Genomic DNA, 23,402 nt, shown 5'->3' on the forward strand with positions numbered 1-23,402 from the left:
ATCATTTCCTTGGCCTGTCTACATCCTTCTGTCCTTCTCCAATTCGTCCTTGTTTTTTCCCCTGGAGAGTCTTATCTAAGTTGACATACTAGTAATTCCACAGCAACAACAAAAGTCGAGATACTTGGGAAAATTAGTTACTTCAACTTAGGTCCATAAGTATCAACTCTTTTTACTCAACCTAAAGCAGAAAATGTTGTGTCTACAGAAAAAACATAATATACCGTTATTGTAGTGTAAACTCCGATTTACAAGTTGGCATACTGGTAATTTCTTCATAGAAACAAACAAAAATCGAGATATTTAGAAAAATTAGCTACTTCAACTTAGGTCTGTAAGTATCAACCCCGTTTACTCAACTTAAATCAAAAACTGTTGTGTCTATGGAAAAAACATAATATATCGTTACTGTAGTGTAAACTCTGATCTACAAGTTGACATACTAGTAATTTCTTCATGAATAGTAGTATTCATGAATTTCATGAGTAATTTTTCCATTGAAGCAACGAAAATCAAGATATTTACGAAAATGTCATCACATTTTCGTTGACTTGTTAGGTGAGTATGGAGTCCATTTTTCTAATATACCTCAAAAACCATGGGCCCTACGAAAAAACTCTCTCTATAATCTCTAAAAAAAGCAAATCATCCTATAATCTCCCCCAAATCGGTTAATGCAGCCGTAATTGAGGCCCAAACAATCAATAAGATGAAGCAGCTACAACAACTGGGAAGACAAGATTCCAGAGATGGAGAGTGGCAAGTATCCCGACCACGAAAATCTCGACGGTTTGTTGTGGGGCGCAATGATGAGCAAAACCAAATACAAGCAGTCCCAAAATTCTCATCGCTGCACGTAACCAGATTAGCCCCTGGTACGAAGCCGGAGGAGCTGCAGGCCTTCCTTCAACCACATTTTCCAGAAGTAAAGTGCGAAGAGCATGTATTAAAGCACCCGGATATTTACTCATCTATGAAAGTCACAATCAAACAGGATGACTTTAGAAATGCATGGCGTCGTGAGGTGTGGCCAACTGGGGCCATAATCACCAGGTTTTTTGTAAAGAAAAGGGTGCTACCAACTCAGGCGAATTCTTAGATCAGACGAAACATCAGGCTACCACTCTACATTTACAAGTCTACTATCAAAATGTTCGTGGCCTCAGAACTAAGGTTAGTGAACTCTATACTAACTTTTTAGCTGAAGAATATGATATAGTCACTTTAACCGAAACCTGGCTCACAGATGGTTTCCATGATGCAGAGCTGTTAGACAACAGATATAGTATAATGAGAAGCGACAGGAAAGATGGTCGAAGGGGAGGTGGGATTCTTGTAGGAGCTAAGAAGAACTTGGACATGCAGCTCGTCCCCATTAATATCCCTGAGGATTCTAGTCTTGAGTGCTTACTGGTAAAAATTACAATTAAAAAGAAATATTTTTATTTATGTGCAGTCTATATTCCACCAAATGCAAATGTTGCTATATACATATGTGCAATTTTTTAACCTCTTTGAATGTATCTTAGATAAGGATGTAAATATAATTATCTTAGGAGATTTTAACCTACCATTCTATGTAACAGAAGGCTGTGAGAAAAGTAAGTTGATAAATAACTTTTTAAATTTTTATAATTTAGACCAGTATAATAATGTCTTTAACAAAATGAAAAGAAAACTGGATCTTGTACTATTTAATATGCAAATAACTAATTTAGAATACTGTGGTAATCCAATTCTTGATGAAGATCAGTACAATCCTGCTTTAAGTATAGAAAACCAAATACAAGCAGTCCCAAAATTCTCATCGCTGCACGTAACCAGATTATCTGGTACGAAGCCGGAGGAGCTGCAGGCCTTCCTTCAACCACATTTTCCAGAAGTAAAGTGCGAAGAGCATGTATCAAAGCACCCGGATATTTACTCATCTATGAAAGTCACAATCAAACAGGATGACTTTAGAAATGCATGGCGTCGTGAGGTGTGGCCAACTGGGGCCATAATCACCAGGTTTTTTGTAAAGAAAAGGGTGCTACCAACTCAGGCGAATCCTTAGATCAGACGAAACATCAGGCTACCACTTTTCAATTCAATTCCGACTGGGGTATGCTATGGGGAGTGTACTGTTAGCGGTGCTCAGGAAATAGCTGACACATTTGCATTATATTTTAGCTCAGTATTTCAACAGTCTGAAGAACCTAACTTTGATAAATCTAGTGGCAGCTTTTCATTCTCCAGGATCTCTGAAATGCTAATTCAAGCAGCCATTAAGAGTTTAAAATCAAAAAAGGCCACTGCCAATGATAGTATCCCCTCATACATTTATAAAGGTTGTTCTGATATCTTGTGCAATCCATTAAAAACCCTTTTTAATTTGTGTCTAAAAACAAACACATTTCCAGAAGTGCTTAAATATGCTTTGGTTACTCCAATCCTCAAATCAGGAGATAATTCTTTGGTTGACAACTACAGACCAATTAGCGTTCTTAATTCTCTCGCAAAAATTTTTGAAAACATTTTATACCAAGATATTTTGAGCTCTTTCATGAATAAATTCTCTGTCACCAACCTCAGCACTTTGACTGAGGCAGCTGCCAATGCAGTAGATAGCCAAGAGCAGCTAGATGTTGTCTTGACAGATTGTGCAAAGGCTTTTGATCGGGTTGACCATGGGCTGTTGGTGAATAAGTTGGGTAAATTTGGTTTCTCGCTGAAAGCATGTAGGTTTATGGTATCTTATCTTACCGGAAGGCCTCAGCAAGTTAAAGTTGGTAAAAAATTGTCAAAAATATATATAGTAACATCTGGGGTGCCTCAGGGCAGTAACCTTGGGCCTCTCTTATTTCTAATTTTTCTGAACGATTTGCCAAACTGTATAAAGCATGTCTCGTGTTTGCTGATGATTTTAAATTATTTATGTACATAACATCTCTTATTGATTATCTTGAGCTGCAAATTGATTTGAACTTGGTGGCCCAGTGGTTCAGAGAAAATAAAATATCATTAAACATAGATAAATGTCAAATTCTAACCTTCACAAGAAAAATGCAATTTATAAATTTTGATTACAAAATTGATAATTTATCGTTAACTAGGAAAAGTAAATTTAGGGATCTTGGAGTCTGTTTTCAAACAAATCTCAAATTTAAGCAACACTATGAAACTATTGTAAACAAAGCATATAAGCTTCTTGGTTTTGTAATAAGAAATACAAAACGTTTTAAAGAAATAAAATCAATAATAATTCTGTACAACTCACTGGTCAGATCGATCTTGGAGTATGCCTCAGTTATCTGGGCACCTAAAGCAATGGTGCATATTAATATGATTGAAAGGGTCCAAAAAAGATTTTTAAGATACCTGTACTTATATGATCTCCTATAATAGTATGCTAATTGAATTTAAAATGGTACGATTGAGTGTTAGGCGTAATATGAATGATGTCTTATTTATTTACTACATAACTAACAACTTAAAATATAAGAACTGTTCTTTAATTAATCATCTATCATTTGCTGTTCCTAAAATCAATTTGAAAATAAGAAATAACAATCTTTTCCAGTGTCCACCCTCAAGTTGTTCGCCATTTAATAGAATGATGCAAGAATGTAATAATTATATACAAAAATATAATATAGATCTCCTTAATATTAGTATTCGCCAAATTAAGACTGATTTTGTATCCTCATCTGATTAATCATTTACTTGTGAATCTGTTCTTTTTGTTTTTGATTTTTAATTGTAAGTAGGTGTATTTTATTAAATGTTATTAGTTTTAGTGTAGGTTTAGTTTCATCATTATTATTAGTTTTCCTTTTTCTTTCTGCAAGCCAGTAAGCACTCCCACGTATAATTACATTTCAAATGTGTTTGTAAGAGTATAAATAAATAAATAATCGAAAACTTTTCTCCTTACAGATATTTTCATAAGACGAATTATAACAGAGATATTTAAATAAATATATAAATCTAGTATAGTCAGTCATTGTCGGATCCTTTAAATCAAAATACCTTTTTAATAATTAACTTCATGAAAAAAAGTAACATATCATGTTAATAGAACAGATCCTAATCTACAATTATGCTCTTTAAACATTTTTCCATCTGACCGCACCCAACTGAGATTTTCACTGAAATAACACCTCACAGTTCATCAACACCTAACGTGCCATTAAACCTCAATTAAAATATATTTATTATGTTATTGCAGGCCTCCCCGGGAGTATTTATTTATTCAGCGACGTCTGGCTTATATATACATAAAATATATAAATTTTGATTCTGACATGAGGAAACTATAAAGGGTTTTCGTCGGAGTTAATCTAAAACTGTCAAGTCGCTCGTATTCATCCGATTTTACTACTAAATCCACAAACAAATTTCGAGTTTGAATGGCTGAAGTTAATTGATAAACCGCGTTATTCGTTAAAAGAAAGAGACGATATTCGAGGAATGTTTGAATCATGTAAATCCGCTCGCATACAGGATGTTACTGATTTAAATGCGTGTAATCTGTCGCTTTTATTGACTTTACAAGGATTAAGCGAAGAGAAATATAATTGGCCTAGCGTTTAGAATATATATTTTTCTCATATAATAAAAAATATATAAATTCAATAAATCCCATCGAATTATCGGAGGCCCCTAAATAGCCGACAAATTGGATTTAAGGCGTCCGTCGCCTCCCGTTTTTCATTTAGCCATCAGGTATCGCGAATTTTATTAATTTTCCGATATTCGATTTTATTACGACGTTCGCCCTTATATTTCTTATATTACTTCTCGTCGCTAAGAGCGGATTTTATATCACGGATCGGGGGCAATTAAATGTAATTTTCTAGAACGACATTTAATATTGGATTTTGCCATGGCAAATATTTCAGCTATAACCGGAATTTTACCATATAAAAATTTTTAGGATTTTTTAAATACTCTGTAATATACATTATATCACGGAGAACCGGTTTCTAAGTAAAATGAGCCCAAACACTAGATGATTATCTTTTTTAATTCCAGTTGTGTCCCAAATTTCAATGCCAATATCTCGGAAACTGAAAAAGTTGGAGAGGCGCAATTTGGAGCAGAGAAGCGCAATGTTATACAGGTAGGGGGAACTACAAGCACCATATTTTGTTTAAATAGCGAGTCACCCCTTGGGTCCGATGCACGCCATCCTTCTTTTGTGATATTTTATATTAAAGGTCTATTGGAGTAGTATTCGCCTGCACAAGAACTTTTCCTAAATTTTAAAGTCAAAGCACGGTATAAATTAAATAAAATAAACTAATTTTGTATGAAGTATTATTTTATTTAATTAATGCATTCCCTTTTGGGTATAATCTATTTTTAAACGCATTTCTCACATTTTAAAACGTTTCTTTTGGAATAGATGCACATTCTGCAATCAAGATCATGCGTTTTAAACATAACAGTTTTTAAGTGACTCCAGAGAAAAAAAGTCGAGAGGTGTTAGATCTAGTGATCTTATCGGCCATTGCATTAGACCTCTTCTCCCAATCCACTGATCTGGAAACGAATCATGTAAATATTGCCTCAGAGGAAGACCATTGTATGGTGGTGCTCCATCTTGTTGAAAATGTAACAAATCTCCGTTTAGGTTCTTACCTTCATGAATATCCAGCTGATTTTCTATTTCTTCAACAATTTTAGGTTGAATGGTGGTGTCCAACATGTCCAAGTAAGTTTAGCCATTAAGTGTACCATTAATAAATCGAGGCCCCATAATATTCCCGCGAACACATTGATTTTTCCTGGATAATGTATGTGTCCTTCCCTGAAAACATGCTTATTTTCATCACTCCAGTATCTACAGTTGTGTTTATTTACAGAATCATTTTAAAAAGGAGGATTCGTCGCTGCAACTTAAGAGTAATAAGTAATTTTGCTGTCATTCCCTCGTAAACTTCTATTCTTCGGTCAGGGTAGTCTTCATGCAATTCCTGAAGAATTTGCATTTTGTATAAATGGAAATGACTTAATTTAAGTACCTGAAGTATAGATTTCTGATAAATTCCTGTTATCGCTAAAGCTTAGCATACAAACAATGTAGGATTCATAGTAAAATATTCTAATGCTTCTACTTGTCATTTATCAAATACTCTACGCTGAACTCTTTTTTTCTTTTCCACCGATCCTGTTTATGAAAATTTGAGAATTATTTGCCTCATGTAAGTATATGGTTTATATTTCTTTATAGGATTTATTTCGTTAAATAATGCATTAGTGCTTAAAGTACAACAACACTCGTGTATCATGACTGTTTAGTAAATAGTTATTCACTTTGTACCTTCGGGTCACCTACGACAAACCTAAAATAATTTCTTGTTGGTATTACTTGATCTTGGAGAACCCCAAGAAACTATTCAGTTTTGAAAAAAGCTATGCCGAAGTCAACCAGTAGTTCGACGCCGCTATGTCGACTTACTCTTATAGAAGCTCGTGAACTGCCTTCTATATGGTGGTTTTCCCATCCAAGCTTGCATTTTTTCTTGCTCGGTGCTATGGTGTATGGGTAGCATAGTGTTCAGTCTACTGTACATTCGGCATGATGAATATCTGATGTTTCAGCCTTTCTTAAGAAAAAGCATCGCAAGTTACTAATTTGCTGAGTAAGCTGCTTCTTTATGTCGGCCATTCCTCTTCCTCCCATATGTAGAAGTAGTATAGTTCGTTCTACGGTACTCCGCGAATGATGCTTATTGGCTTTCGTTAGGCGTGTTCTAACCAAAAGAGTAAGTTAATGAACCCACTCCATATGTATTAATAGCTTTAAATAAGTTTCTGCTATTAAGACTTGTTTTAAGGAGTCGTCGCATTCTCATAATGAACTTGGTTGTCAGCTCATTCTTTATAGTTGTATGGTCTATTCTTTGCGCCTGCTTTATTCCTAGATATTTGTAGGATTCTTCTTCGTACCAAGCATTAATTATCTGACCATTTTTAGTTTGAAATGGGTCACCTGGTTGTAGTTTACCCTTAAAAATATTCAGAGTTCAGCACTTGTCTAGTCCAAAGATCATTCCTATATCATCAGAGAATTTTTCCACTATTTTAAGCATCTGATCTAGCTGATTTCGTATTGCCGCAAGAATTTTTAAGTCATCCACATAATGTAGATGGTTTACTCTTGTTAGTTCTCTATTATTCCTTTTTAGATCGAATCCGTACCAAGTTTAATTAAGTTGGCTAGAGAGGGGGTTCATGGCAAGGCAGAACAAAAGTGAACTTAAGGAATCTGCCCTGGACTATACCCCTGCGAATAGGAATCCTATTAGTTCCAATGCAGATACCGTTAGGCACCTGAAGTTTTATTGATGTTCACCAAGATTAGTACAAGATAAGTACATTAATAAACCATTTATGTGGAACTGCATCAAAAGCTTTGAGGTACTCAATTTATACTGCGAAAGGGTTTCTCTTGTTGCAATTAATAACAAGAGAGAACGTTATTATTAATATTTTAACAAATAATATATGGGGAGGGAGAAATCAAAAAGAACTGTTAAATATATCCCTATATTGTTTGGTACGTTTGTAATTAGGAAGATTATCTCCATTTAATAAAGCGAATAAATTAACTATTTAAGTATTTCATAAAAAAGTTAATATACCCACTCAAAAGCTAACTGTTCCGCAAAGGTCACAGTACGAAGTAATAAGTACTCAGCGGGGCTACTAGATGGGCTCGGTGTTTATTTGCACACAAATAGTACCAATAAACGTTTCGCATAATTCGTTTTGTCTAAGTTTGGGTACGGTCGTAATGCCGCGTGACAAAAACCCGTTAATTACATTCGCAATGTGAAATCTTCATTTTGGTAGTTTTTTCAGGCGGTTATTTACAGGACATTCTTTAAGCAAGTTAATAAGGTCTCGCAACACGGGGCTGGTAAGTACCCGAACAAATTACCGGGTACTTGAGGTCTGGGCAATCAAGTGTGGTACCATCAGGTGGGGTAATTTTGACGCGTCCGCTGACACCTTGTATATTTCGGATTGATGATGAAGATGATGGTGGTACCGAGACCTGTAATTTTGCAGCTCGTACCTCGTGTCCTAATCTCTCGGACGTGCCGAATTAGGCGGAGAAGGAGATAAGGGCCGCGATGTGAACGGCGCGAAGATACCGATCTCGAGACGAGCGATTTTGGTGTGATGCAGGATTTACAACTTTTATAATCGCTTAGTTACTAAGAATGTCTAAGTATCGTTTAATGGTGGTAACACTAAAGGTATAGATAAATCACTTTTTGAGTAGTCCCTGTATAAGTAACAGTTTTTTCAAGCCTAGGAATTCAGTTTCTAACCAGTTTGACAGATTGCACTGTATTAAACAAAAATGTCTGCTACAATTATTGTTAAACGTGCAAAAAGATTTAGTTCAAAATCTACAAGCTATCCAGCTGCAAGTCGAGTTGACACTCCAAAACACTTTTGTTCTTGTCTAATTTTGTGTCCCAAAATTGACGCTTGTTCTTTTGGAATTATATACATTACAGGTTAAAAACTAATAGGGAAAATTTTCGATGCTTCTTCGCCAAATGTTTATAGATCATTGTCACTGATAAGATCTACTGCGGATTAAGTGAGTTTTCATTTATAATACCAATCTCAGTAAAGGTAGATTTATCAGTCTATATAATATTTTAAATAAAGTGTTGATCTTACTTTTTTAATGGGAATTCAATTTCCTTTCATTTGATATGCACTAAAACCCCTAAACCTTTTTTACACTCAAAAAAGTATACCTTTATGCAAAAAGACTGGGAGCACCTAGTGCTTCAGTTTTTCACTATTTACTCAAAATCTATGCAATTTCCAAAATAAAGTCATAAAACATTTTTTAAAGAAAATTCAATTCCCCATAATTTGATGTACTTTACAGCCAGAAATGATGCAAATAATGTATTTATGAAAAAAACTAGGGGTACGTGTTTGTTTAGTTTTTCCCCATTTATTCAAAAACTATGCATTTTCAGAAAAAAACTCATAAGACATTTTTAACGAAAATTTAATTTATTTTCATCTGCTACACATTACAATCTTCAACCATCACTATTTCATAACAATTTTCCAGGTTTCTTGCAACTCAGGTGAAGTTAAATTCCAAAAAATGAGTAACAAGTTCAATTTATCTAGTTCTACCATTTTTCATTTCTCAGTTACATCTTCAATTGTCTGAAAAAAATTATTTTCTTCCATAATAATAACCACTACACAAGACCATCACCATTTTTTTAGGATCGTCCAAGATTATTAGGAGTAAAATGGGTTTTAATGTCAACTAAAGCCAGGATAGTCAAATTATCTATGCTACTATTTTTTGCCAATTTACTCAAAATTATGCAATTTCCAAAAAAAACTCCTAGCACACTTCTTAAAGGGAATTTCATTTCATTGAATTTAATAGGCACTTAATTACTTTATTAAATTACAACTAGAAACGAGACAATAAGATTTTGCTATAAAAAAACTAGGAGTATGTATTGGTATAGTTTTCACCCATTTACTCATAAACTATGCATTTTCAGAAAAAAAACACATAAGACATTTTTTAATAAGAATTCAGTTTGCTTGCATTTGATATGCATTAAAACATTCAAACCTTTTTTACACTCAAAAAATTATACTTTTATGCAAAAAGACTAGGAGCACCTACTGCTTCAGTTTTTCACTATTTACTCAAAATCTATGGAATTTCCAAAGTAAAGTCATACAACATTTTTTAAAGAAAATTCAATTTCCTATAATTTGATGTACTTTACAGCCAGAAACGAAGCAAATAATGTATTTATGAAAAGAACTAGGGGTACGTGTTTGTTTAGTTTTTCCCCATTTATTCAAAACTTGCATTTTCAGAAAAAAACTCATAAGATTTTTTTTTACGAAAATTTTATTTCCTTTCATCTGCTACACATTACAATCTTTAAACATCACTATTTCAAAACAATTTTCCAGGTTTCTTTCAACTTAGGTAAAGTTAAATTCCAAAAAATGAGTAACAAGTTCAATTTATCTAGTTCTACTATGTTTCATTTCTCAGTTACAACCTCAATTGTCTGAAAAAAAATATTTTCTTACATAATAATAACCACTACACAAGACCATCACCATTTTTTTAGGATCGTCCAAGCTTATTAGGAGTGAATTGGGTTTTAATGTCAACTATAGGCAGGATAGTTAAATTTCCTATGCTACTATTTCGGCCAATTTACTCAAAAGTATGCAATTTCGAAAAAAACTCCTAGGACACTTCTTAAAGGGAATTTAATTTTATGGAATTTAGTATGCACTTAATTTATTAAATTACAACTGAATAAAAAAACTAGGGGTACGTATTGGTTTAGTTCTTACCCATTTACTCATAAACTATGAATTTCCAGGAAAAAACACATAAGATATTTTTTAATGATAATTCAATTTCCTTGCATTTGATATGCATTATAACCCTCATACTCAAAAAATGAAACCTTTATGCAAAAAAGGCACCTATTGGTTCGGTTTTTCCCCATTTACTCAAAAACTATGCATTTTCCAAACTTTTCTAGCTCTCTGTATATACTCCCAAAGGCACGGACGTCAATTTTAAGATACCCTATATTAGAAAACCTGTATGTTACAAATATTGTTAAGCGTACAAGAAGATTCAGGTAAAAGTTTATAAGCTATCTAGCTTTAACTCAAGTTGATATCCCAGTCATTAAAACCTTAAAACATTGAAAGACTAGAATTAGTAAACAACAACTTTAAGTTCAACATTTGCACAGGAGCAATTGTATGGTGTTAGATTTTATATTAAAAATAAAAAGTAGAAATAGATATGTCTCATTCTAAGCGCAAGAATAAGATCTACAAAGGAAAAAAAAATATTAATAATTCTATAATAATTATAAAATATTTAATCTTCACAAAAATGCTCTTTATTAGATGTACCTTTATTCCAATGAAATACGTTAAAAAAACCTATAAAGAGTTCATAAACAGTATATTATCTATAATTTAAAGCATAATGTATTATTAATAAATATTTATCATGTAAATACATTTTGACGCCGTCTCTGGTAAATATTCATTGTGTCGGTGGAATAAACAATGCGATCAAGCAGCGTTGCGATGTTGTTGCCTTTTTCTCTAATATACGTTATCTGCATTCATTTAACTTTGGATATCGACTTCTTTATAGAGCATCTTGTCATGTTTTATTAAAGAAACTGCTTCATATTTTATTAAAGAGGAACTAGAAGTAGTATTTTTTGTGCCGATTAAAATAAGTGGCAAATTTTAATGATATTATAAAATGTTTTTTTGCCTTTTCTACATAAGCATTTAGTATCAGAGATGTTTCAAGGAGACAAACTGCCTATAGTACCGCGGCAATGCTAATTCTAGCCTTTCAATGTTCTAAGTTTAAAACCAACGACTATAGTATCATATTAATTATTAACATCGTAAGATTAATATTAACTGAAATATTAAGAAAAAAAAGTAAGTAGTTTCAAATCTACTATGATTACTATTTTCCTACTTTTTTAGATATCTTGATCTATTTGACCCAATTCCTAATATCCGTGATTCGATTCGATTTGGAAAACAAATTCTAGAAAGCAAAGATCAGAATTTATTTTACCAAAATAATTTCTCGTATTTTCCTCCAAATTCACCACTTTTTGTACATATTTGGACCAACACCTAATGGCGGTGACTCTCTGACATATTTGACAAGAAAACTCCAGTTTCTAGTTGATCTGATAAGAAATTCTCTTGAATCCAAAATTGTGACACAACCTTCATTCTACTGAAATGATTTTTAGTATTTTGTTGCAGAATCAACGGTTTTCCAGATATCTGAACCAACGTGACTGAGTACCTGATGTTTTTGATTTCATACATACATTTGACCAAAAAGATTCAATTACCGTAGATCTGACAAAAAATTCTCTAGAGAGCAAAATTGTAGATCAGGTTTCATTCTATCAAAATGGTCGTAACTATTTTCCTTGTAGAATGAACAGCTTTCTAGATATCTTGACCTATTTAATTTAACTACTAATGTATGTGATTCGATTCCCACACTTGATCAAAAAACTAATTTCCGGTTAATCTGACAAAATATTCTCTAGAGACTCTATTTGACTAATTTGCCAATGTCTATGATTCGGTTTACATATTTAATAAGAAAACTCGTTTGCAGTTTATTTAATAAAAAATTCTTTAGAATTCAAACTTGTGTCACAAGCCTCATTCTTCCATGATTTTTAGTATTTTCCTTGCAAAATTAACAGTTTTCCAGATATCTGAACTAATGTGAACCGATGCCTGATGTTATTGATTCGATCCACACTTTTGGATCAGGTTATCACCGATTAGATTTCATTCTACCAAAATGATATCGACTGTTTTCCTCATAGAATCAACGGTTTTCCAGGTACCTTGACCTATTTGATTTAACTGCTAATGACTGTGATTTGATTGACAAAAAAACATTTGATAAAAAAACTCAGTTCTCCTTGATCTGACAAAAAATTCTCTTGATAGCTAAATTGTAGAACAGATTTCATTCTGCCAAAATCAAACAACGATTTTCCCTATACCTTGACCTATTTGAATCAACTGCTAATGTCTGTAATTCGAATTACACATTTGATCAGAAAGCTCATTTCCATTGTCTTATTAATATTAACTGAGATATTGATGAAGAAATGAGCGTAAATAGTTTTAAATCTAAACTGTACTTAACCATGTTTCCAGGAGGTCTCAAAAACTAGCAACCTCACAAAAAAATCAACGTTTTCATAGATTAAGATCTACAACTTTTATAGTTCACCAGTTTTATAGTATCATTCTACCTATTTTTCTAAATAATATTTAAATCTTAAACTTTTATCATAATTATTAATATCGTCAGAATAATATTAAGAAAGAAACGTGAGTAAACAGTGCCAAGTCTAAATGGAACTGAGCTAACTTCCAGGATCTATATCTCGAAACTATCAATCTCACAAAAAAAAACATTCTGAAAATTTTTGTAGATTTCATTAAAATTGATAATTTTTACACTTATTATTAATAGATTAGTAATTAATAGTAATAAGTAAATAAATGAAAGATTAAGGAAGAAAAGTAAGAAAGCAGTTTCAAGAATAAATTGTACTGAGCCAGTTTCTAGGAGCTGCATCTCAAAAACTGTCACTTTTACAAAAAAAAATAAATCATTTTTAAAGATCTCCTTAAAATATACAATTTTTTTAATAATTAGTCACACTGTTAGATTAATATTAACTGATATGTGAAGAAAATAATATGAGTAATTCAAAAACGTAATACCAAAGACTCTACCTTCCTAACTTGAAACTTTTATGAGGCGAATTTAGGGCGACACCATTCGAAACCTCATAAAACATTTAGCCCGACTTGTACCTCCATCCGATGCACACGAATCAGTTATACAACGTTCGATCGACAATTTTAACTAATGCATGATGTTTTCGAGAAATTCGTGATTTGTTTTGTTTTGACGTGTTGTTAAGTGAACAGAAATACACGATACCGGGGCACCTATACAAAATTCATATTAAAAGGTGGCCCATAGATCCGGCTCGAAGGACCGAACATTTTCCTTCTCTTTTTTTTTGTTCTTTTACGTTGTGGCGTTATCCCCGGGGTTTCGCGTTATTTTATACAACAGAACCTCTCAAGGTGAGCGAATAATGTATCATCGGTGGCCGAGTTGAGGTCAGGGACCGAGAGACGCAGCAGTAACCATTGCCGATAGGGACCAGCCGAATCTTGTCCTTGTACTGCCAGTACTTCGGTTGAATCAGATACAAATTATGTATGGACTTTTTTTTCTAAATATCTCAAAATGTATTAGTTTAAAAAAAAACTTTATTGAGATAAAGTTGTAGATCAGAATTCATTCTATCAAAATAGTTCCTTGCATTTATATACTGTGAATCTTAGTTAAATTATTTTGCGGTTGATCAACAGAAGTTGGGCTCAGATTTAATCAATTTTGTTTAACTTGTATATCCGATTCTACTTTAGAATATACTGCTTTTCAGCTATTTGCAGAAAACACTATTGCTGTGTCATCTGCCTATGAAACAATTTTTCCACCAACTGGAAGTTCGCCAATATCATTGATATGAATTGAGAAGAGCAATATCGTTTCCTGTCGAATACCACATTCGATAGATCTACCCGAACTAAGAGCATCGGTCAGACTCAGTTTTTAAACTCTATTTTTTAAATATGAATTAAAAAGTTCTAGAGCCGCTTCCCTGATATTAATATCAAAAATTTTTTTCCAAAAGAATTTCATGTGAAACATTATCGAATGCTTTGGCTAGGTACATAAAAACACTTTTGAGAAAATTTGTGACGTTTAAGCCGCACCATGAAAAAAAGGCGATTTAAGGCGATCTTTTCCCGAATTAATACCGATACTGTTATACCATTATATCAAGGGTGAACCGTCATCATAAACGTAGAATAGGGAATCATAGAAATAAACCTAAATGTGAAGTGTCTGTAAAAAACAATTTTTATATTTTTAAATTCAAATAGTTTTTCTGAAAATACTTATCTATTAATAGGCTGTCAAGAATAAAAAAGTCGAGTTTTGTCCATGGGTTTATTAACAGGACTGATTATTTGTTTTTTTGTTGTCTTGGCCGATAATGGCATATTAAAATGTTATAAATTTGTTTCATAAAACATGAATTATTAATAAATTTGCAATAATCATAAAATATTTCATTTCCATAAAAATTATTTTTATTAGATAGGTACCTTTACTCTAATAAAGTACGTTAAAAAAAAGCATAGTTCAAAATGGTAGAATTGTTTATATTTAAAGAATAATCTATTATTAATAAATATTTATCATATAAATGTTTTCTGACGCCGTCACTGGTAAAGATTCCTTGGGTCAGTTAACAATACGATCGAGCAGCGTTGCCCTGTTGTTGTCCTTTTCTCTAATATACGTTATCTAGATTCATTTAACTTTGAATATTGACTTCTTTATAGAGTATCTTATCATATTTTATTAAGAACAATGCTTCATATTTTCTTAAAGGGGAATAGTATAGTAATATTACAGTTGTCATAGTAAGTCAAAACAGGAATTGATACTTATATATATTTTTATGTTCTAAAAAAGACATTAATGTATGTTTTAAGCATTTTTACCAGATTTTTGCAATGTTTGATTGCAATGCAATGATTAGTGCAATGATGGTCGATAGTTAGTCGGATCGCCTTTTTTAAAACAGGGCTTATAAGAGATGATTTTCCTCGTCTGAAATTTGACCAAAGGAAAAAGTGAGGTTAAATATGTTTTAGTTGTTTCAATAAGTATAAATGATGTTATTTCATCTTTTCTGGGAGCTGAATAGGTTTTTAAGAAATGTAGAATCAATGATTTCTGTATCATTAGCTTGGCTTAAAAAGAAAAATTACTATTTGCATGTAATTTTTTTATTTTTTTAGAAGACTGTTGTTGATTTTCCTATGTCAGCAAACAAATTATTGTATACTTCTGACATTTCTTTATTATTTTTAGTTACCTGACCATTGCTTGCCTCGATCTTGCTTGGTTCGTCGCCTCGTTAACTTTTTCCAATTTTTTTTAATATTATTTTTGTTAAGGTTAATATATAAGTTTTAGTTTTGTTAAATAATTTGTTAAGAAAGTCACGATAATTTTTATACTGAGTATTAAGTTCCTCCGAGAAATTTGCAGTAAGTGATTTTTTCAAAGCAGTCCGGTGTCTTAATGATATAATTAATCCCATTGTATATACAGATCGTGTTATCGTGAGCTACGTATTACCCGAAATAATGGCAACACCGCTTGGTTGCGGCTTGCAGGCGGCGGAATTTTTCGTTTTTATTTTTTGAACCGGGAGTCAGCAAACCTCACTTTGCTGTGTTACTGCACGTTGCATTAATAACTTTTGAGCGTTATTTTCGTAGTTTTTTCACTATGGCTGTTTATACCCCTTCCGAAAGAGTTCAACTAATTAAATGGTTTTATGGAGGCAATTCGGTAGTACAATGTCGAGATTTGTTTTCAGTGACATTTGAGAATAGATTCCTTGTGCAAAAACGGTTTTAAATGTGGTTACAAATTTTGAGACATCTTTTTGTCTTCAAGATTGTAAAAAATGCCACACAAAACGTCAAGAACCAACTGTTGAAGTGGTCCAGGATATAGAACGGCGGGAAGACATGGTTTGCAGTACCCTAGAACTTGATTCGACACGGTCCCCTAGAACTGTTGGAGAGGAACTGGGAATGAGCAATAAAACTGTTGTTTTGTACAAATGTTTCAAGTATTCAAAAACTCAGGAAATATTTCCTGAAGACCAGTGGCGAAGAATGGAATTTTGTGAAACCATGATGGAAAAGGCCAATGAAAACGAATATTTTTTAAAAAATATTTTCTTTTCTGATGAATCTTCTTTTCCATTACATGGCAAACACAATCCTTCCATTGTTCGTTATTGGTCTCAGGAAAACGAGCACAGAAGTTTTCAGTTTCGTACCCAGTATCCTCAGAAATTGAATGTTTGGACAGGTATTTTGGGCGAAAATGTTATAGGGCCATTTTTTATTGAAGGCACTTTAAAAGCCCAAAAGTACCTTGAGTTGCTGCAAAACCAAGTTCTTTCTGTCATTCAAATCCTACCTGATGTAGACCTGGGATCGGTTTATTTTCAGCAAGATGGCTGTCCTGCTCATAACGCGGCTAGGGTAAAAGAATTTTTAACAAATACTTTTCCTAACCACCTTATTAGTGGGACTGGCGATATTAAATGGCCTCCTAGATCTCCAGATTTGTCTCCAAATGACTTTTATCTGTGGGGTTACCTTAAGGTTTTACACATTGTCAGGTCTGTAAAACCCGCATTAGAATAAATATTTTAAAAATGCCTGGATTTTCGCGTAATATTTTGGAACATTTTGTCGCCAAACGACGCAGCTCCCACGAATGTCAGATGTTTTACTAATCCCGTCCTCGGGCCGGCCGGGACGGTGCTCTGTCGCAGGCACTCGTACACGCGCGACGTTGCAAAATTTCGCCTCTATGCGGTTTCCTATAAGTAACGAACGAAAACACGATCTGTATACACGAAATCTGTAAACACGATCTGTGACTCAAAAAAAAAAGATATGAGGTCATAAATGTTTTTAAATGGAAACCACAATTTTTTAATGCAGAATCAGAAAGAACGCATTTTTTTACAAAGGCTTTGGTACAAATGACTAGTGGTTACATAAGCAATTTTGAAGGAAAAATGATGACAAAATATAAAATTAAAGAAATATTTATCTAAATTAAATGTTCGAATTGAGCACCGTTAACAATCTGACAATAACCACAGGGATTTAAAAATTCTTTTTGAACGTTGTCAATGATATCTAGAGTAATATTTATAATTTCCTGGCGTATGTGTTCTTTTAAATCTTCTAAACTCGCTGGTTTAGTGACACACACTTTACTTTTTAAGTATCCCCGTAAAAAGTAATCGAGGGGAGTTAAATCTGGCGATCGGGGTGGACATTCAGTGAACCCTCATCTACCTATCCAACGATTTGGAAAAACTAGGTACATGTCGGGTTCTTTCAAATCCGGATATAAAGTTATCAGAGTGAGGATAAGATCATTTTGAAAAAAATCTAAATTCCTCTCACCAGTGAGTGTCATCAAAAAAATTAAATTCCCAAAACTCTTCCTTCCACTATACCGCACCACACATTGACTTTCCTCTTGTGCTTGTGTTTACCATAAAAAAAAAAGAATGGAACAATATCAAATTTTTTGTTGCAGAGAAGGAGAAGACACACTGATTACCGTTACTACTTTTTTATGTAATATTATAAAAAAATATGTTAAAATAAAATGTTATTGATGTGCATATTTTTTGTAATTTTTTTCCCTGTGTTTAAACTTGTTAGAACACCACACCTCTTTCTATTCATAACAATTAAACAAATAAAAAAGGGTAGTAACGATGTAAAAAAAAACGTGTGCAGTCACATTTCTCAATCACTTCAAAACCAGCGATTTATCTAACATTGGCAGGGTTGCTGTCTATTATCACATTTTTCGCCTTCTTTTTGCATAAAACCATATTTTTTGTTGATTCTATCCAACTTTCTCATGATTTCCGTGAGCAGCTTTTCTCATTATATACTCTCCGTATATATTGAAGAGTATCGGTGACATAATAAAGCCCTGTCTTACACCGCACTTTGGGCTAAAAGACTTAAATAATATTTAGACTTAAATTTTATTAAGGTGAAGGCCAACAACAAGCTACATAATAATAATATGGTCTTCGGATGTCATTGGCTCCTGATCCAGAAATGTCAAGTTATTCACCAAACGACGAAATATAGCCGCATCTGTCTGTTCAATCCATTGCCCTACATAAACTTTAAACGTTGCTGTAGACATTTTTTCCTGTATGGGTCTTGGTATCATATTATAAAGTTATAAACTGTATGTTAACTTCGTTTAGGAAACACAAGTCGGGAATAAAATAAAGAGTTTTGGGTAGTAGTAAAACTGTTTTCTGATCTAACACTCGCTGACTTTGGTTTTATTCCTTAAAATATGCGACTTTGACTTAAGTTGACCGGTCTAAATGGTATTGGCGATCTCAATGGCCCCCGCCGCCGGTACCTTCTCGTTCTCGCGACGAGCGAAGAATTCCACCGGGTTGTGCGTGTTCGATCGAGGAACAGGAAATGCTTCAAATGTACGAACACATTTCAGACAAAGAACTGTGTATCCACAAAAGATATTTTACTCGCTATGGGGGGATTTAAGAAAAATTATTACCGAACCGATAACATCCGATTTAAGGCTCTCGGATGAACCCTGTATACAGGGTGTCATTGAAATGGTGTAAAAAAATTCGGGGGGTGATAGTACTCCTAAAAATTTTAAAAAAAGTTCCTATAACTATAGGGCGGAAAATGCATATTAAGGGAGTTAGGGGCACTGAAAGGGTAAATTTAAAAAACGGTTTTTTGAAATTGTAGGCTTAAAAAACGAGATAAAATTTCGAAAAAAAATCCTCTGCCATAAATTTTGACCCAAAATCAAATGGTGATACTGAAAAATAATTTGGAAAATCGGAAAGGGTAGTTTTTGCAAGGGTAGGGGGTTAATTCGTGAATAACTTTTTTTAGGTTATTTTCTTCGCAACGTGGGTTCATTTTTTAAAAACTACATACTTTTTCCTACAAAAAAGGTACTCTTGTTGCACATCGCCCAGAACGATGGTTTTCGAGAAAATTGAAGGCAAAAAGTTTGCTCTGATGGGTTGCTAACTGGTTAAACAACATAAACCTATGAAAGTTATGGGGTTTCAAAAGTAAACACGTAGTTATTAAATAATTAATTGAAAAATCTAAATTTTATGATAGGGGATTGGGTCCGCGTATTGAATATTTGGTACTCGCGGTGTAAACTAGGCTAATGAATCAAATAAGTATGCATTTAATAAGGAATTTTGGTAATTGGTTTATTTCGTTTTTTTAAAGCAATACGATGTTTTAAAAATCATGAAATTTAGATTTTTCAATTAATTATTTAATAACTACTTGTTTACTTTTGAAACCCCATAACTTTCATAAGTTTATGTTGTTTAACCAGTTAGCAGCCCATCAGAGCAAACTTTTTGCCTTCAATTTTCTCGAAAACCATCGTTCTGGGCGATGTGCAACAAGAGTACCTTTTTTGTAGGAAAAAGTATGTAGTTTTTAAAAAATGAACCCACGTTGCGAAGAAAATAACCTAAAAAAAGTTATTCACGAATTAACCCCCTACCCTTGCAAAAACTACTCTTTCCGATTTTCCAAATTATTTTTCAGTATCACCATTTGATTTTGGGTCAAAATTTATGGCAGAGGATTTTTTTTCGAAATTTTATCTCGTTTTTTAAGCCTACAATTTCAAAAAACTGTTTTTTAAATTTACCCTTTCAGTGCCCCTAACTCCCTTAATATGCATTTTCCACCCTATAGTTATAGGAACTTTTTTTAAAATTTTTAGGAGTACTATCACCCCCCGAATTTTTTTACACCATTTCAATGACACCCTGTATACACCGATGATGGCAAACTTCATGGTATTCTTTAGTTTAAAAGTTTTTTTTCATTAAAAATATTCTGTAATGGTAACACAAAGAAGCAAAAGGCACGCCATAATAAAATATAATTTTTTTTCCAAGAAGCGAATGCTCAAATATTAGAGAGACCAAACATCAGACATGGAGGCATCGCAGACATCTGTTTTAAAAGGTTTAATTAATGGAGTGGCCGGCTTTGTCTTTGGTTTCTTCGTTTTTATTTATACCGGGACCGAAAAAATGTCGTTTCGATGGTGGTTTTTACCGTGTGCGCGGTGGCATACACGCTCGACCCGGGGACCGACGAATATTAATTTTAAACACTTAATTCTTGGCGTGTTTTATGGTAATTCACCGGAGCCCCCGGTTTAAATCATAAAGTATCATGTTCGGGTTGTAGATTTTCGAGAATTCGGGTTCACAGGTGTTTGGTTGTTGTCAACTTGGTTAGGGCGTAAATTAAGTGGAAATTTCTTTTTTGTAGAACGCTCAACACCGTTCGGGAGATATTTGCATCTCTGTGACCAGTCTCTGTATAAAATTCAAAAATGATTAGAGTATCTTGCTTAATATTGATCTGACAGAATTATTGGATATGATAAAAGTTGTAGATCTTAACGAGATCTATACAAATTATAAGACTAATTTTTCTTGACAGAATATTGGTTTTTGATACATCCTGTATAACCTAATTTTTAAACCAAAATATCTCGAGAACGAATAAAGATAACCCAATAGAGTTTGTGCTCATTTTAATCAGGAAACAATCCTGCATCGAATAATTCACGGCAATGTTCTGCTTAAATTAATTACATAGTACAAAGAAAACAAAATAGGCAGGGGGTAAAATTCAATCTCACTCGCTCAGCTCTTTTCTACGAAACAAAGTGGGCACAGCGAAACCTTAAAAACTATATATAGCCACTGCCTTTAATTAAAATTAATTAATACGAGAGGCGACTTTGTACCTTTGTGAAAATCGGAAAACGCGGGGGAGCCGCATTCGAGAAAAATAAGGCGGAAAAGTCCAGTTCGGCAAATAATAATTTTTTATTTTATTTTAAAGGGACAGCGCACGGGAGTGAACGATTTAATTATTATTTGAGCTTTGATAGAGCAATTTTCCTTGTTTCTTTCAAGGGCCATTTTTAGCATAGAAAAGTGCCCACTATACACAACGTTCGATCAAAAGAATGATCCGCTGGACAAAGCGACCAAAACATGAAAGAGCCCCGAGGGAACCAACCACGATGATATTCCCTTCATTTCTCTCCTGACATTTTATAACTTTTCAGGTATTACACAAAAGTAATTTGGCGAAAAATCCTAATGGAAAGGACTCGTTAACGATTGTATCTTTAAACCCTATTTCACAATAAAGGAGTACTGATATACGGTTTCAATCAATGGAATCTCATACGGTTTTGATTCACTTTAAAAAAATCTATTTTATTTTACCAATGGGCTTGACCGTCCCGTTAAAATTTCCATCATTTCTTATTGTTATTATTTTCGATGATGAGCCAAAAAAAACCTGCAATTTCTCTAACAGTTTGCTTATTAAAATGACAATGAAACAACTTCATAAAACGGCGTGTAATTATATTAAAGAAAAAAAGACCCATCGATCCGTGAATATAATAATCGCCGATATTATTATTATAAAAGAGATGAACCAGATGTGAAAGAAACGAATATTTCGGAGAGTGAGAGAAAGTAACCACCCGTGATGGTAAAAACGATATAAAATAAGTCGCGCAACTTAATAAACTCCGAACATAAGTCGTAAAAGATCAAAAGAGGGTCCCGCCGTATCCTATGTTGAAACTGCTACTGCTAAAAATATTTTTTATATTAGGTTAGATACGTGAGAGAAAAAATTGATATTCTAAGGCATATCTTATGTAGACCTGAGAGGAGTTTATGTAGACCTGAAGAGAGCCCTTTAAGGGGCTAGATCTCGAATAGTATCATTCCTACAGTAAAGAGCGTTCAAATCTTTTTTGTAGATCCCGTTAAAAACTCTAAGTTTTATAAGAGCTTGGAACATCACCAGATTAATAATAATCGAGATATTAAAGGAGGAAGTTTGACCAAGCAGTTTCAAGCTTAATTTACTTCGAGCCAAGTTTCCATTAGCTATATCTTGAAAACTGCCACTATAATGAGAAAAATTTCTTTAAAAAGTATTCTTATACAGTGAGGACGCGCAAGTTGGAACAAATTCATTTAAAATTCAGGGGTGTTCAGTTATTGGTGGGTAATTTTCTGGATCTAGATAATAAGCTGTATTGATAAATGGGAAATTTAAATGATTTTATTGATGTAAGATGTTTTAATAGTATTTGTATTTTTTCTTTATGTATGTGCTTTGTATCATTTTTCTATGTCTCATTAAAATCTACAAATTTTATAATATAATAACCTGAAAGGTCATCAAATCGATATTAAGGACGTTATTAGTAAAAAAACTCACAAAACCATTTTTTTAAGCTCAACTTACCACGTTAAACAAGTAACGATGCTTGCCCCATTCACCTTACAAACTCCTTATATTCACCTGAAACAGAAAAAAAAACAAAATTAAAAAAAAAATAGTAGGTTATTCTTAACAAAGAGGGTCACAACTGCTCCATATAAGTTCGTCCTTGTCTAGAATGTTAATCAAGACAAGGCCCATACCACGCATATTGTATTAAAAAAAAACTATACACAGGTACAATAATTATAATTATACAGGCGGTTGATGGCGAGAATGGCATCTCTTGCGTGAAATGGCGCATAATGGCCACGGTAATTAGGAATCCTCGCTGTAATTAGCATATATGTTTGTTTTGCATTAATTTACTTTGTGCTCGTCAGTATAGGTTCAGGAGTGAAGTGGATGTATCGGAGTTCTTAAAGAACCTAACCTATAGCATTGAGGCAGATAGTGGAGAATTCCATCAACTGGAAAGCAGCTGGTAACGACCGAATTCATAACGTTTGGTACAAACGGTTTAAATGCACTCATACACATTTAGCTCGTCATTTCAACTTACATACCAACTTACATTGCGCAAGAACTAACATATTTGCTGCCAAAAGATAACGATACCGAAAATCCTGCAAAATATAGGCCTATCACCTGCCTGCCTATAATCTATAAACTGCTTACAGCATGCATTTCAAAAATAATTTATAAGCACTGCGAAGACCACGGAATTATTGCTCTAGAACAAAAGGGCTGCATTA

General features: G+C 33.4%; 1 protein-coding gene across 4 annotated transcripts in view; it reads right to left on the reverse strand.

The window, feature by feature from the left end:
• LOC126733496 (ephrin-A4) overlaps positions 1-23,402 on the reverse strand; it is a 935,043-nt gene that overhangs the window by 685,717 nt on the left and 225,924 nt on the right. For all 4 annotated transcript variants that reach the window (XM_050436816.1, XM_050436814.1, XM_050436815.1 and 1 more), the window contains one exon: positions 22,672-22,728. The gene's annotated coding sequence lies outside the window, so the exon portion shown is untranslated. The remainder of the gene's footprint in view (positions 1-22,671; positions 22,729-23,402) is intronic.

The sequence above is a fragment of the Anthonomus grandis genome, chromosome 2, assembly GCF_022605725.1.
Source record: "Anthonomus grandis grandis chromosome 2, icAntGran1.3, whole genome shotgun sequence".
Taxonomy (NCBI): Eukaryota; Metazoa; Arthropoda; class Insecta; order Coleoptera; family Curculionidae; genus Anthonomus; species Anthonomus grandis.